This window comes from Sturnira hondurensis, unplaced genomic scaffold (genome assembly GCF_014824575.4).
Source record: "Sturnira hondurensis isolate 20B ecotype Veracruz unplaced genomic scaffold, ASM1482457v3 Scaffold0021143, whole genome shotgun sequence".
NCBI classification, from domain to species: domain Eukaryota; kingdom Metazoa; phylum Chordata; class Mammalia; order Chiroptera; family Phyllostomidae; genus Sturnira; species Sturnira hondurensis.
In genome coordinates, this window is record NW_028093774.1 from 28,195,873 (window position 1) to 28,209,243 (window position 13,371).

Sequence of the window (13,371 nt, forward strand, 5' to 3'; positions counted from 1 at the left end):
GAAGAGCATCCACCACACGGATGTGCAGGCGGGGCTCCCCCGGGAGGGGGAGGAGCAAGCGCCTGGCACTGTGCTCAGCGTTTCACTAGCTTACACTGAGGTGGTGCCCCCTACGTGCCAGGCTCTGTCCAAGTACCACGAGGATACTAGCAGTATTCAGATACAGAGAAAAACAGTAGCAGAGAAGATAAATAATACGTCTGAGGTCACACGTCTTGCGAAGGGTGGAACAGGAAGTACAACCCAAAGCTCTGGCTCCAGGGCCAGCCTGTACCCACTCTGCTGGCTGCTTCCCCGGTGCCTCTCTTGACCTTCATGACAACCATGAGATATACCGGCATGACCTCTCTTGTTACAAATGTAAAAGCTGAGCAGTTAAATGACTTGTCCTGAGGCATGCCACAGACCCAAGATCCAATCTGGGCCTGGGACCCCAAAGCCCACGCTTCTCCAACACCCCACACTGAGTCTCCTGGAGGAAGCAAGGTGAGGGCTTAGTAAGTATGGCTGCTATTTAAAAATCATAAAATACAAATTTTGTTTCTAAAGATATAATGCAATAAAAGCCCTGTGACGATGGTAGCATAATCGGGCTAGATAAATTGGTTGGGCCTCAAACAAATCAGCAGTGAACAAATGAGCCTTCTATTTAAATTTCCTCCACAGCATTGTTATTGTAACCTCCAGTGCCAGCTGCTCGTGCTGACATTGTGTACATCTCTCCAGTTGCACAGGTGAGAGGGCTTTACAAAAACCCTTTGTGGGATTGACCCATTTTCCTGCTTGAGAATAAGTTATACCAGGCCCTGAGTTAAGTTTTTGCCTCTGGTGTCTTTTCACCAAGCCCTGCCCACAGCCCGGGCCCCACCGCTCCACTCCCCTGGTCTGGAGGCTCTGCAGAATGGTAGAAAGGACCTGAACCTGGAGTCACAGGACCAGGTCTAAGATGTGGGAGGTCAACCTAGTGACTTACCTACTCTGAGACTGTTCTGGAAATGCAAACATGGAGCCCAATGACCTAATGACCTTCAAGCTCTCTTCCCACTCCAGGGCTGATGTTTATCATCATTCATTCATTTGACTGGCTTGGGCCAGGCACTGGGCTACATGCTGGGGAAGGAGAGGTTACTATGGCTGTCTCACTGGTCCCCAGGGGCTCTCAGCCTGGCACTGTAATACAACTCTGTGTGGCAAGTGTCCTAAGAAAGACAAGTCCGTACCATGACGACTTGAGCATACAGTTCTTGCTTGTGGAGACAAGTAAGTCTTCAAGGAGAAGTAAATCTTTGAGCTGAATGTTACATAAGAAGGTGAGGAGTGATATTCCCACCATAGGAAACAGAATGCACAAAGGCACAGAGGTGGGGACCAACCAGCAAACACAGCCAGTCCACTGCACATCACCTGACATGGCTGGGGCAGAGTTGGTGTGTACTGGAGAAGGAAATGAGTCTTGAGAAACGGTCAGGGCCATGTCATAGAGGCACGGGGACCCTACGTAAGTGGAGGAATAGCACAGTACGATATGTGTTTGGAAAGATCATGTCAGTGGCAGGGAAGATGATAGATGAAAGCAAGTAGCAAGTGCAGGGGTAGAAAGATTGATCAGAAGAAAACCATTCCAACAACCCAGGTGAGAGTTACCAAGACTTGAACTGAGAGAGCAGCAGCAGACAGAGGACAGAGGGAGCAGGGGACAGAGACGAGACTTCTTTCAGTTTAAGGAAGAAGAATGTACAGAGACAGACTGGATGTAAAAGAAGGGCTATGGACGAAGTCTCGATTTCTGACTTGGGCATCTGAGTAGATTAGAAACACAGGCAGAAGAGCTGGGGGAAAAGACAGCGAGGTGACCTTGGGGAAGAGAATGAAGTGTGTGTTGTGTGTGTGTCAGGGTGGATGTGAATTCCACCATTTTAAGAAAACTTGTATCATTTTAAAGACAATCCATTGATATGTCAGCAAAAATACTTTCTTGGAAATGACTGCCTTATGCCTAAAGTCCAACAGTAAAGAAGATACTGTTTTCGAAGCAGTATTTCTGAAGTGTTTCCCTTCTCAGTGAGCCATCTTCTCTCACTGCATGAAGAGGGAAGGAGAAAGATACCATCCAGAAGGAAACCCACAGGGCAGGGACGAAGGAAGACATAACAGAAAGGAAGTCTCTGAAACACAGAAAGAGGAAGTACAAACGCTTCTGGTATCCGGAGGGAGAGAGGGAGGAGCAGAGGCCCAGGCCAGTGCTCTCCCAGCCGTGCCCCACCTCCATGGTGGTGTGGGGAACAGCAGGGGACTGCCACACAGGTGGAGAACATGCCAGAAACAAAAAAGATCGGTGCCCCGCTCCTCACCTGGAGCCCTGGGGCCGGCACCCCACTGTGTGTGTGTGGGGGGGGGGGTGGAAGGATGCGGGGAGGAGGGCAGCTGCAGCAGAGCAGAGCCGACTGCATGCTGTGTTTAGCCTGGGAGAGGGACTTCAGAAGTTCCCTGGCTCTCTCCCTGCCCCACCCCAATTCCCCTTGGCTTGAGTGTGGCCCAGGAAAATGCTGGAAGTTCCTAGAGCCTCTAGGGAAGGCAGAAGGATGCTGAGAGTTAAGAGCCTGTGGACCTGCCTCAGAAAATGGAAAATGTACCAAGACATCAAATAGGTGTATGTTTGTATCTGCAGAATCAGCAGGGCCGAGACAGAACGAATGAGCCAGGCGAATAAACAGGCTCCAGCAGCCAGGACTTCAACCACGATGCCAGCAGATCAGGCAGTTGAAGAACATTTCCACAGAGGCCACCGAGGACCAGAGGTCAGCAGTGCGTCCAGTGCCCAGACCAGTCGCGCTCAGCCATTGCCCCGTAGGTATGCGTGTAGTGGGGGGAAGGGGAAGAAGGAGCGGCAGGAGGGGGCACACCCAGGCAGCAGGTAATAGTTCAGACAAGAATCGGACTTGAATGTTTATCCCAAAGAGGCTAAATTACTTTAATAAAACTATTTTGAAGTAGAGGACACAGGTTTTCCTTTAATTGGCATGTTTAAATTCTCCCTCTTAACATTAATGGGAATGGGAATTGTGAAGGAGTTTATATTGCTCCTAAAAAATAAAGAGGCTGAAAAAAAAAACCCACAAAAATACCAAGCAAAAAGAAAAGAGGCTGCATTTTCCTTTTTAAAAATTTTTTTTTAATTTAATTATTGTTCAAGTAGAGTTTTCCATCCCCCACTCCCATCCCAGCCCCACCCCCTGCTCCCCATCTCCCTCCCATTTCCACCCCCCTTAGTTGTTCTCCATGTGTCCTTTATACTAGTTTCTGTGAATCCTTCCCCTTTTCCCCTGAAATTCCCTCCCCTCTGGTCCCTGTCAGCCTTTTCTGAATTTCAGTGTCTTTGGTCATGTTTTGCTTGCTTGTTTGTTTTGTTGTTTAGCTTCCTGTTAAAGGTGAGATCATACAGTATTTGTCTTTCACCGCCTGGCTTATTTCACTCAGCATAATGCTTTCCAGTTCCATCCATGCTGTTGCAAAGGGTAGGAGCTCCTTCTTTCTTTCTGCTGCACAGAATTCCATTGTGTAAATGTACCATAGTTTTTTGATCCATTCATTTACTGACGGGCATCTAGGTTGCTTCCAACTCTTGGCTATTGTGAATTGTGCTGCTATGAACTCTCTTTTTTTTTTACACAGCTGAGTTGTGATATGTAATTTTTGACACCTTTGCCAATTTATTTTTAAGTCAGGTTAATGAGGCATAGTTTATATGCAGTAAAATTCACCCTTTAAAAAAAGGTGAAAGATTTATATGATATGAAGAGAAACCAGAGTATTAAATTCACCCTTTTAAAGTGTACAGTTCAATGAGTTTTGACAGTTTTGTAATCACCACCTTAATTAAAATACAGAACAGGTCCATCACTCCAAAAAATCCCCTCTTCCCCATTTGCAGTTGCTGGCCACCATTGATCTGATTCTTTCTCAGTAGTTTTGCCTTTTTCGGAACATTGTGTAAATGGAATCACAGAGGGTGCAGCCTTCTGTGCTTAAATTTGAAACATATCTCCTTTAATGACCTCAGCGTCTTCCTCTCTTTCCACTCTGCCTTCTCTGCAAATGGCTTTATATGGACAAATCTGGATGGGCAGCCTCCAGCCACCACTGGACCCCTTGTGTGAAGACAGACACCCCAGTGCAAGCTTCCCCAGGGCCCACAGGTCTGGATATTTCACATCCTAATCTTGTTGGTTCTCTGAAACATTTGCTTTTCTTTCAAAGCTGTTTCTTTTAGCCTCTTGGGACACAGAAGCCCTCTCTTCACATCCCTCCCCACCCACAATTCCCTTCCATCCCCCTCACCTCCCAGCCCTCCCTGCCCCAGCAGCCTGGGAACCTGGGCAATGCGTGCACCCTGGCCTCATCCCCTTTGATCTTCAAGCACCCCTCTCCTCAGGCTTTCTCCTCTCCTCATCCTTTGTCACCTTGGTTTCTGTGGCCAGGCTGTCTTGTGATATGGTCAGGACAGGCCACAGACACTGCCTAGCAGCCTCCCAGCATCATTGGGTGGATTGTTTTGGGGTTTGTTGACAGTGGGGTTTTTCCCCTGTCGGTGAGGAACAAGCCAGAAGCCTCGACACTGCAATTTCCTTCCCACCTCCCTGTGATGGTGACAGGTTCTGAGTCTGCAGGGCAGGGACGGTGTCTTTACATGCCCTGGTGAGTGTTGACTCCACAATGGTGAAGAAATAAGCGGGTGAAAAGGTAAGACAAGAGGGAACAGCCTTTGTGCTTAGGGGCAGGGCTCAATGTGTCTGACAAGGGAGGGCCTCAGAGGGGTTTCTTTTCCCACCTGTGCCCGTCAGCAACAAGCTGACTGTGCTGCAAAGGAGCTACAGGCCCCTCTGCATCTGCTGCGAACCTTTGCAGAGGATCAGGGAACTGAGTATCTCCCTGTGTCTCAAGCCGGGAGGGAGCTCGCTGTGGGAGAGGAGGGCAGAAGCATGTGGGAAATAGAGTGAAGTGCCAGACTGTGGGAGGCTGGCTCCGTCCCTGCGTGACGACTCTTCCCTGATGTCACTGACATCCTGACCTGGCTCAGGGGCCAGCCAGAGGGAGCCTCTAGTCACTCTTTTTGATGAAACTGGTATTATCAAAGACTTTAGGCTTAATCACGGCTCCAAGGACAAGGAGGGGTGGGAAGGCAGTGTGTTCATTCCACCCCTTTCACAGCCAAGTGGTTTGAAAGTCAGCTCTGGATCCAACTGCTGGATTCTAGTCCTAAGCTCCTTCTCAGACTACCCATGAGGCTTTGAGCAAGGTACCACTTCCCAGTGCCTCAGTTTCCCCATCTGTATAATGAAGGTGAGCATAGGAACTAACCCCTGGGTTATAGTGGAGATGGAATGAGAGACTCCATATGTACCTGGCACATGCGAAGGGCTCAAAAAGTGGTAGATTTTTGATGTTACGGGACAGGGAACCTGTCCCTGAGTGAGTCCGCGTAGGGCCCGCAAGTGGTGCACGGGTTCTTCCCTTCTTCCTGGAGGAAAGTGTTCCCACGGGAGCCCAGGTGATCCAAAGTGTTTATTAAAGCTGGGGACGGGGAGGCAAGGACAGGCTTAGCTGAGAAGAAGCAACAGGAGAGTCTAGGCTGGGCTGCCCTAGCTCACTGGGAAGCCAGAGAAAAGGGGGCCTTGGAGACAGGTTCAGGGGGTCAGCCTGGGACGAGCTGCCACTGCCTATTACCATCTGGTTGCCAGGCTCATGGGGTCCCTTCAGTTTAGGAGATGCATGCCTGTGGGGGAAGGAGAGGGGAAGGGATAGGCTTGGGCATTCACCCCAGGGGGACAGGGCAGCTGCAGCCTCTGCCGAAAGGGTTTTTTCCATCTCTTGCTGGAAGGAATTTTAGAGGAGGGTTTCAGCAGAATATTCGTCAGTTTTCCAGGTGTGCCCTTTCAGGGTCATGGTCTCTACTGATCGGTCAGTGACAAGGCAGGGATCATTAGTCATTGCAGCTGGTCCTGGTGTCCCCCACCTGGTTTTGCTGTTTTTCTGGGCCTGGAGCTGAAATACACCTGCGACCCAGATGTTATCTCTAGGGAGGTGACCTTCTGCACCTGGCTGTAAATTTCTCGGGCAGTTTGTTCAGTCATCTGCCTCAGTTTCCCCATTCTACTTGTCCTGGCTTACAGGCCTCTCTCACTGCTGTAATTATTGTTATGATTTTTAGTTAGGATCTAAGAATCCTAAAATCTCAAGCTACTGAAGAGGAAGCTAAAAAGAAGAGAATCCCCAAGTCTCAGGGTAAAGGAACTTACCGACGCCCTCAACGAAATCAGGCCCAGGCCCTCCAAAGGTGTACCAGGGGAGAAATCTCCCGGGGAAGGTGAGTCTTGGGGGACAGAGCCAGGAGATCCAGCCACCTTTCCCGTGCTGAGAGTCTCCCGGCAGCCAGGGTCGACCTTGGAGGAAGTCGGTTTGATGTTATTACGGAAGCCAACACGTTTCCTTCCATCCAGTGTGGCCTCCGTGTTGTTCATATTATTGGTCTCCAGGATGTGAAATGTCATCCTAGAACTGAGCCTGGGAAAGGGTGGGCTGAATGCCTTTTTAGGGAGCTTTTGCCAACCACTGAAGAGAGTAAAGCACACCTTCCCCACAGATCTAATATTGTGAGTTGTTTAGAGAGCAGCGGTAAGAGTTGAGGTAATAATAATAGCAAACATTTTTTAGCAATTATGATACAAGGTTTGCAACAAACGTGTTCAGCTGGTATCATTATTATTCCCATTTTCAGAACAGGAAGCTCAGGCTAGATGACTCTAATGAGCCTGCTGGAGTCACAAAGGCAGTCGATGGCTGAGTCGGGATGTGAACTTGGGTCTGCTTTCTTTTGTTCCCCCCCTGGATTTATTGAGACATAATTAACAAATAACACTGAAAATTTAAGGTATACAACATGATAATTTGATAGACATATATTGTGAAATGATTACCACAGTAAGGTTAATTAATACATCCATCACCTCACAGTTACCATTGTGTGTGGTGAGAATATCCAAGATCTACTCTCTAAGCAAATTTCAGTACACAGTAGAGTATTGTGCACTACAGTCACCATATCGCACATTAGATCCATGAACTTGCATCTGTATGTGTGTGGAGCCAGAGTCCCTGCCGGTATCCAGGCTCTTAGAGGTTGCTGGACCGCACTTCAATCTACTGAGAAAAGCATGGTGCGTAAGATCTGCTTTCTTTCCAACTGCGGCTGCGTGATTTCTCCTCCAAGTTCTGGAGAAGTCTGAACCTTCATTCCCCGGAAAAGAACAAGTGGCTCATTTCTGCCCCCTAGAGGATGCAGTCTGTACCACCGAGAATAAAGGCCCAAAGGTGGTAGTTAAAAAGTGCTCAAAATCTGGGCAAGTTCAGGCCTACTAGAAACAAATCCAAAAAAACAAAACAGCCCTTTGTTCATGGAAGGGTGGGGATAACAGATTGGGGTTTTTGGACCAGCAGTGAGAACAGCCTTCCCAGCGCAGGCCCCGCAGTCAGACGGGAGTACTGGTGTTTAACATGTGCTCCAGATACTTCTCGTGATCAGGCAAGTTTGGGAAACACAGATGCACAGGATTCATTCACCTTACACAGGTTTGCTGCATGACTGCCACCCACAGTCCACTGCCACTTCAGCAGGTAGTGGACCCAATGGGAGTTGAGGATGGGTCCCCGTTCACGGTCAATTTCATCACCTCTCAGGGCCTGGAAGTCCTAATTTAGAAGGTGGCCCACTTTCTAAACGGCATGGGAGCCACGAGATCCAGGTTGCACTTGCAGACGGGCTGTGCTTCCTCCCTCAGACCTCTGTTTCCCTGTCTGTAACATGTGAGGGGGAAATCTCCAGATTTCCTTCCTGCTCAAGGTCCCCTAGTCTCCTTCTGTCTCTGCCAGACTCCAACCTTCAGGAGGCCACAGGGAAACCTTGGGTGACCTGCTCAGGAGGCACAGACCCGCCTCCTGCCACCTGCTCGCAATGTTGCCAGGAGCAGCCTGGGGTCCCCCTCCTGCCACTGGTGTTCCTGTTGTTTGTATTCACAGCCACGCTGCAGGATCCTTTTTTTTCATTGCCCTGTGGCATGTGAAGGTGACTTTCTGTTCACTCAAAGGCCCTGGGGAAAGTGAAGCTGGTTTAGAAAAGGAAAGCTCTCTACACACCCAGAATTAGGGCTTCTGAAATCCTGATGTCTGGAACCAGATGGACCAGTCTTCACACCCTGGCTGTGTTGCTCATTAGCTGTGCAACTTTGGGCAAATTACCTACCCATTCCTTCTCCGTTTGGTTCTTCCTCTGTGAAATGGGCATGAGAAGAGTACTGACCCCATCGGGTTGTTGTGAAGACGAAATGAGATGATGCCACGAGACGTGCTTAGATTAATACCTGGAACATGATGTTCTGGCATGTTCCCTGACTGCCATGTGTACCCTCGCTCATTTAGAGGTGTTTGATGATGCCAAACCCTCCTTTCCCAGATTTCTCAAAGTGCGTTCTAGTGAATCCCTGGGCTCACAGGGCTGGTGCCAGTGCCAAGTCACCAGGGCCACCTGGGTTGGAGGTTACAGCAGATGAGACGCAGATGAGGGCCCAGGGCAGCTGGAGGCCTCCCCAGTGCCCTCCACAGGAACCAGCCCAACAAGCTGGCCCTGGGAGGGCGAAGTGTGGCCCTGCTTGACACCTTGGTGGATGGCAGGTGGAGAATGGATGATTACTGACTTTGTCCTTGTAATAAGTATTGTTTTTGACTAAAATTAAACAAAAATAAAATCCACGAAAACACCCAGGTCTTGCAGGGCAGCCGCAAACCAGTGCATGGGATTGGCCAGAAAGGGTACTAAGGTCTTAAGAGCAAAACGTTTGTTGACTGAAAACAAAGGTCTTGATAAGAACTGGCTTCGGTACAAAAACACAGCTTTTGAGTCCGTGCTGTTTTGCTCCAACCCAAGTGAAAAGAAACAGCTCCTGGGGGTTGGGGGCCAGTCTGGGGGGAGGTGCATGGGGGCACTGGGCTCAGGTCTCACAGTTCATGGAGGGCCCCACACTCTGAGTTTGACGTTCTCTCTGGAAGACAGAACTAGAAGGTGACATCCAGGGTCGAACTCTAAATCATGCCCCCTCACTGCCTACGGAGGGGGCAGTTCTTGTCCTATATTTAAAATATGTCCTGGAATTATCATGCCAAAGCACGAGTACCTTTGCTCCATTTCTCGGTGGTGAAAGTGTTACCCTGTCAAATGTAAACAATTAGTATAAATGTTTGCTTAGTTCTCTGCACCTTTCTTTTTTGTGGGGAAGGGGGATTTCTTCACATTTTAATGTACTAGGAACCTTAAAAAATGCACATAACTGCGGGTCTCTCTGGACCTCCGAGAGTCAGGGCCTTATGATGAGGGCAAAGAATCAGTGCAGTCCTGGGCGTACAAACCCTGTCTCCTGCAAAAATGGTTTCTCCCCTTTTTAACTGGGTTTTCTCAGCATCTCTTTGCTTCTTGATAAGAAAAGACAACCTGGTAAAGGGTCAGTCCTCCCTCTTCTCATTCAGGGTTTGTCTGCAAGGACAAGCCCTGAAAATGTATGAAGTCATTGAGACATTCTCCCTAAGTGGTGGAGGGGTGGGGACATTGGAACTATAGGAGAGAAATGTAACCCTAGCTCGTACTAGGAGGTGCATGAAAAATATGCAACACTTGTTATAATGTAAGTGTTGCTTATTGGATTGTAAATTTCCAAATCAAATTGTAGAAATCTTTTAAGTCTTCATTGTGGTAATGGAACAAAATGTAAGGTGTCATTCGACTATATAAAGTATATCTAACAAAACAAGACAAAGCAAAGCAAAATAAAATAAAATAAAATAAAATAAACAAAAAACTCTGAAAGGGTCCTGATATAGGTGCTTACATGAGTGTCTGTCATCCCTCCCTATGCTCGTCCCACCAGAGTTTGAACTACAGACACAGCACATTTCTCTGAATTGGTGACAGCTTTTGTTTTGTTTTGTTTTAGATTTTATTTACTTAGTTTTAGAGAGAGTAGAAAGGAGGGAGAAAGAGAAGGAGAGAAACATCGATGTGGAAGAGATACATCTATGGGTTGCCTCTCCCTCGCCCTCCACTGGAGAGCTGGCAGGAAGCCCAGGCACATGCCGGGACTGGGAATTGAACCGGCGACCTTTCAGTTTGCAGGCTGGCACTCAATCCACTGAGCCACACCAGCCAGGGCAGGAATTTGTGACAGCTCTTAACCATGGTCCCAGATAACACCAGCTGGTTTCTTTCAGTTCTTGCGTAAACTTTCAAAGCCTGCAATAAAATACATTAAAATTCCAATGTGAGTATTTGCTGCTTGGCCTTGTCCCCATATGATTAAGATGACATATCTGGCCTCGATATCTAGGACATTTTTGTTCATCTAACACATCTCAGAAATCAGTTTCAAGTAATAAGGGCGGAAGCCTCCCTCTCCAGCACCCTCTCTTGAAGATAATAGAAATGTTGGTCGCTGGCCATATCCAGCAAGAGAGCTGCCAGCCAAGGCACCGTCCCAGGTAAGTCCCAGCCACGCCCTCTTCTCACCCAGAGTGCCAACAGCTCACTCTTCCGAAGCCAACTTTCTCACCAACCACGGGGAGCAGGAAAATCCAGAAAGGCCTAGAGCCGATCCAGAGTCCTCTGGATTGGTATCTTTTTCAGGGGTGAATACTTCACTATATATGTGTATGGGTGTGTATATATGAGACTAAGGCAGGGTTTTTATTCACCGGTTTACAGTTCCATGGTTTAAAGTATAATCGCATGTAATGCAACCATCACCACATTCTAATTCCAAAGCATCTCCGTCGTGACAGAAAGACACCCCGTTGGCTGTCACTGTCCGTCACCAACTCCACCCCCACCCCCCACCCCCTGCCTCTAGCAACTGCTCATCTACTCTCTGTTTTCATATGGAGTTGCCTGTGCTGGACATTTCGTGTAACTGAAATCATGCCATGTTGGTCGCTTTGTCTCTGGCTTATTTTACTTAGCATGATGCTTCCAAGGTGCTTCCACATGGTAGCAGGTGTCGGTACTTCATTCCTTCTTATTGCTGAACGGCGTTCCGGTGTGTGGGGGCGTTCCGGTGTGTGGGTGCGCCACGTCTCATTCACCCATACGTAAGCAGATGGGCACTTGGGTTGTTTCCACTTTTTTGTTTTTGTGAGTCATGCTGCTATGAGCATTCATATAGAAGTTTCTGTGTCCGTATTCTCATGAGCTGATCCCTAAAAATAAATCTGTGTGTGTGTGTGTGTGTATTTCCTATTGGTTCTGTTTTTCTCAAGAATTCTGCCTAACACACTAGGTGATGAAAGGCAGCACAGCCTTCGCCCTGCTCTCTCTTTTTCTTTAGGTAATTGCCTTTGGAAAAAAGTCCCCATGTTTTAAGGAAGCCCAGGCCTTGTGTGGATGTTCCCACCACTAGCCGCAGTGAAGCCCCCAGCTGGTGGCCAGTGTTAATCCCAGACGAGTGACTGAAGGAGCCTTTGAATGACTCCAACCTTCAACCTCACCAACGTCTGCCATCTGAAGCCCCAGGTGCCCTCCCTGTTTGTTCTGAATTCCTAACCAACAGAAATCTGGAGATACAAAATGATTACATAATTTTGCTTTGAGAGTTAATTCAATTATTTATTTATTTGTTCATTTTAAAGAAAGTGGAAGGGAGAGAGAAAGACATTGATTTGTTGTTCCACTTATTCATGTACTAATTGGTTGATTCTTGTATGTACCCTGACTAGGAATCAAACCCATGACCTTGGTGTATCAACATGATGCTCTAGGCCCTGGCTGGTGTAGCTCAGTGGATTGAGTACAGGCCTGAGAACCAAAGGGTTGCCAGTTTGATCCCAAGTCAGGGCGAATGCCTGGGTTGCAGGCCAGGTCCCCAGTATGGGGTATGTGAAAGGCAACCACACATTGGTGTTTCTCTCCCTCTCTTTCTCCTTCCCTTCTCCTGTCTCTAGAAACCAATAAATAAAATCTTTGGGGGTGGAAACAGGGGAGGGAGGGCTGGAGTGGTGGGAAGGGGTGGGGGGAAAAGGCAGAAAATTATACTTGAACAACAATAAAAAAAGTAAAAAAAAAAAAAGATGATGCTCTAACCAACTGAGCTACCTGGTCAAGGCTCATAGTTTTTTTTACCTAAATGATTCTATACTTGAAAGACCAAGGTGGATAAGGTCTCTAAAATGGTGAAGATTTAAATTATAATGAAGGCTTTGCTATCAAACCTATGAAAAATGAACACACCCTACTTAATCTAGGGACACACCCACCCTCAGTGATTTCCTGAACAGGCGCTTTGGGTGCTGAGGCAGAGTAGGGCCCAAACTACACCCTCGGATGTCTGGCCTGTAGAGAGGCCACTGTCCTTCCCAGTAGGTACACACCTGGGCCGTCAGGGGCCTGGCCTCCCACGAGCACCCCCAACCCATACTGCCCACATTTAAGGGATGCTGATGGCCAGCTTTGAGGGAGACGCTGGCCAGGGGGCACTGGCGGGTTTCCAGACCTTCTGAAATGAGGAGATTTAGATGGGCCACCTCCGGATGCAGAGTCAAGCCAACCGGAGGCTGAGAGGAAATTCAATCAAGCCCCGGGCTGTTCAGGAAGAGATAGAGGCTCCCACAGCGCGCTGCCACGGGGAACTGGGAGGCCGGATGGTGAAGGGAGGGCTCAGTCCTGCGGCTTTGCTTCAGACTTTAACACTTGAACTTGGGAATCTGAATTCAGGCCAAGGAAAATAATCCTGACCAGTGGCTAGTCCCAAAGACAACAATGCCTATGATGACGGGAACTATTCTCAAAGCATAGCAGCCAGGAGAGAGTCTGGGAGGGTCGCAGTCATGAAGAGAGCATGTCATACAATGAAAGCTGTGCATCCCCTTGAAACACAAGTGGGCAAAGAAAACAGCTAGAGTTTTCGGAAGGCTTGCTAGGTCCAGGCACCAGGCTAAGTAAGCTCTTTAAAGCATTATCTCATCAAATTCTTTAAGATTTTTTCAGTTGCAGTTAACATTTAATATTATATTACTTTCAGGCTTTTCTCCTAGTTGCTTGGCCTGTGGGAATATAACTACAATTTTTGCGTGGTGTTCTCCTACTGTACGTGTCTCAAATTCCCATTTTATAAGGATACGAGTCATACTGGATTAGGGCACTTCCCAGTGAGCCTGCATTAACTTGGTGACCTCTGTAAGGCCCTATCTGCAAATCAGGTCCTATTCTGAGGGACTCAGGGGTTAGGACTCCAATGCATCTTTTTTGAGGGGGTGACTCAATTCAGTCCATAACAGTTGCAG

General features: G+C 48.1%; 1 long non-coding RNA gene across 1 annotated transcript; it reads left to right on the top strand.

Annotated features, from left to right (window-relative positions):
* Positions 1 to 664: 664 nt before the first annotated feature.
* On the top strand, positions 665 to 11,646 carry LOC118976712 (uncharacterized). The gene is made up of 3 exons (XR_005064337.1): positions 665 to 734; positions 2,669 to 2,798; positions 11,421 to 11,646. It is a non-coding gene; the product is annotated as an uncharacterized LOC118976712 (long non-coding RNA).
* Positions 11,647 to 13,371: the final 1,725 nt, after the last annotated feature.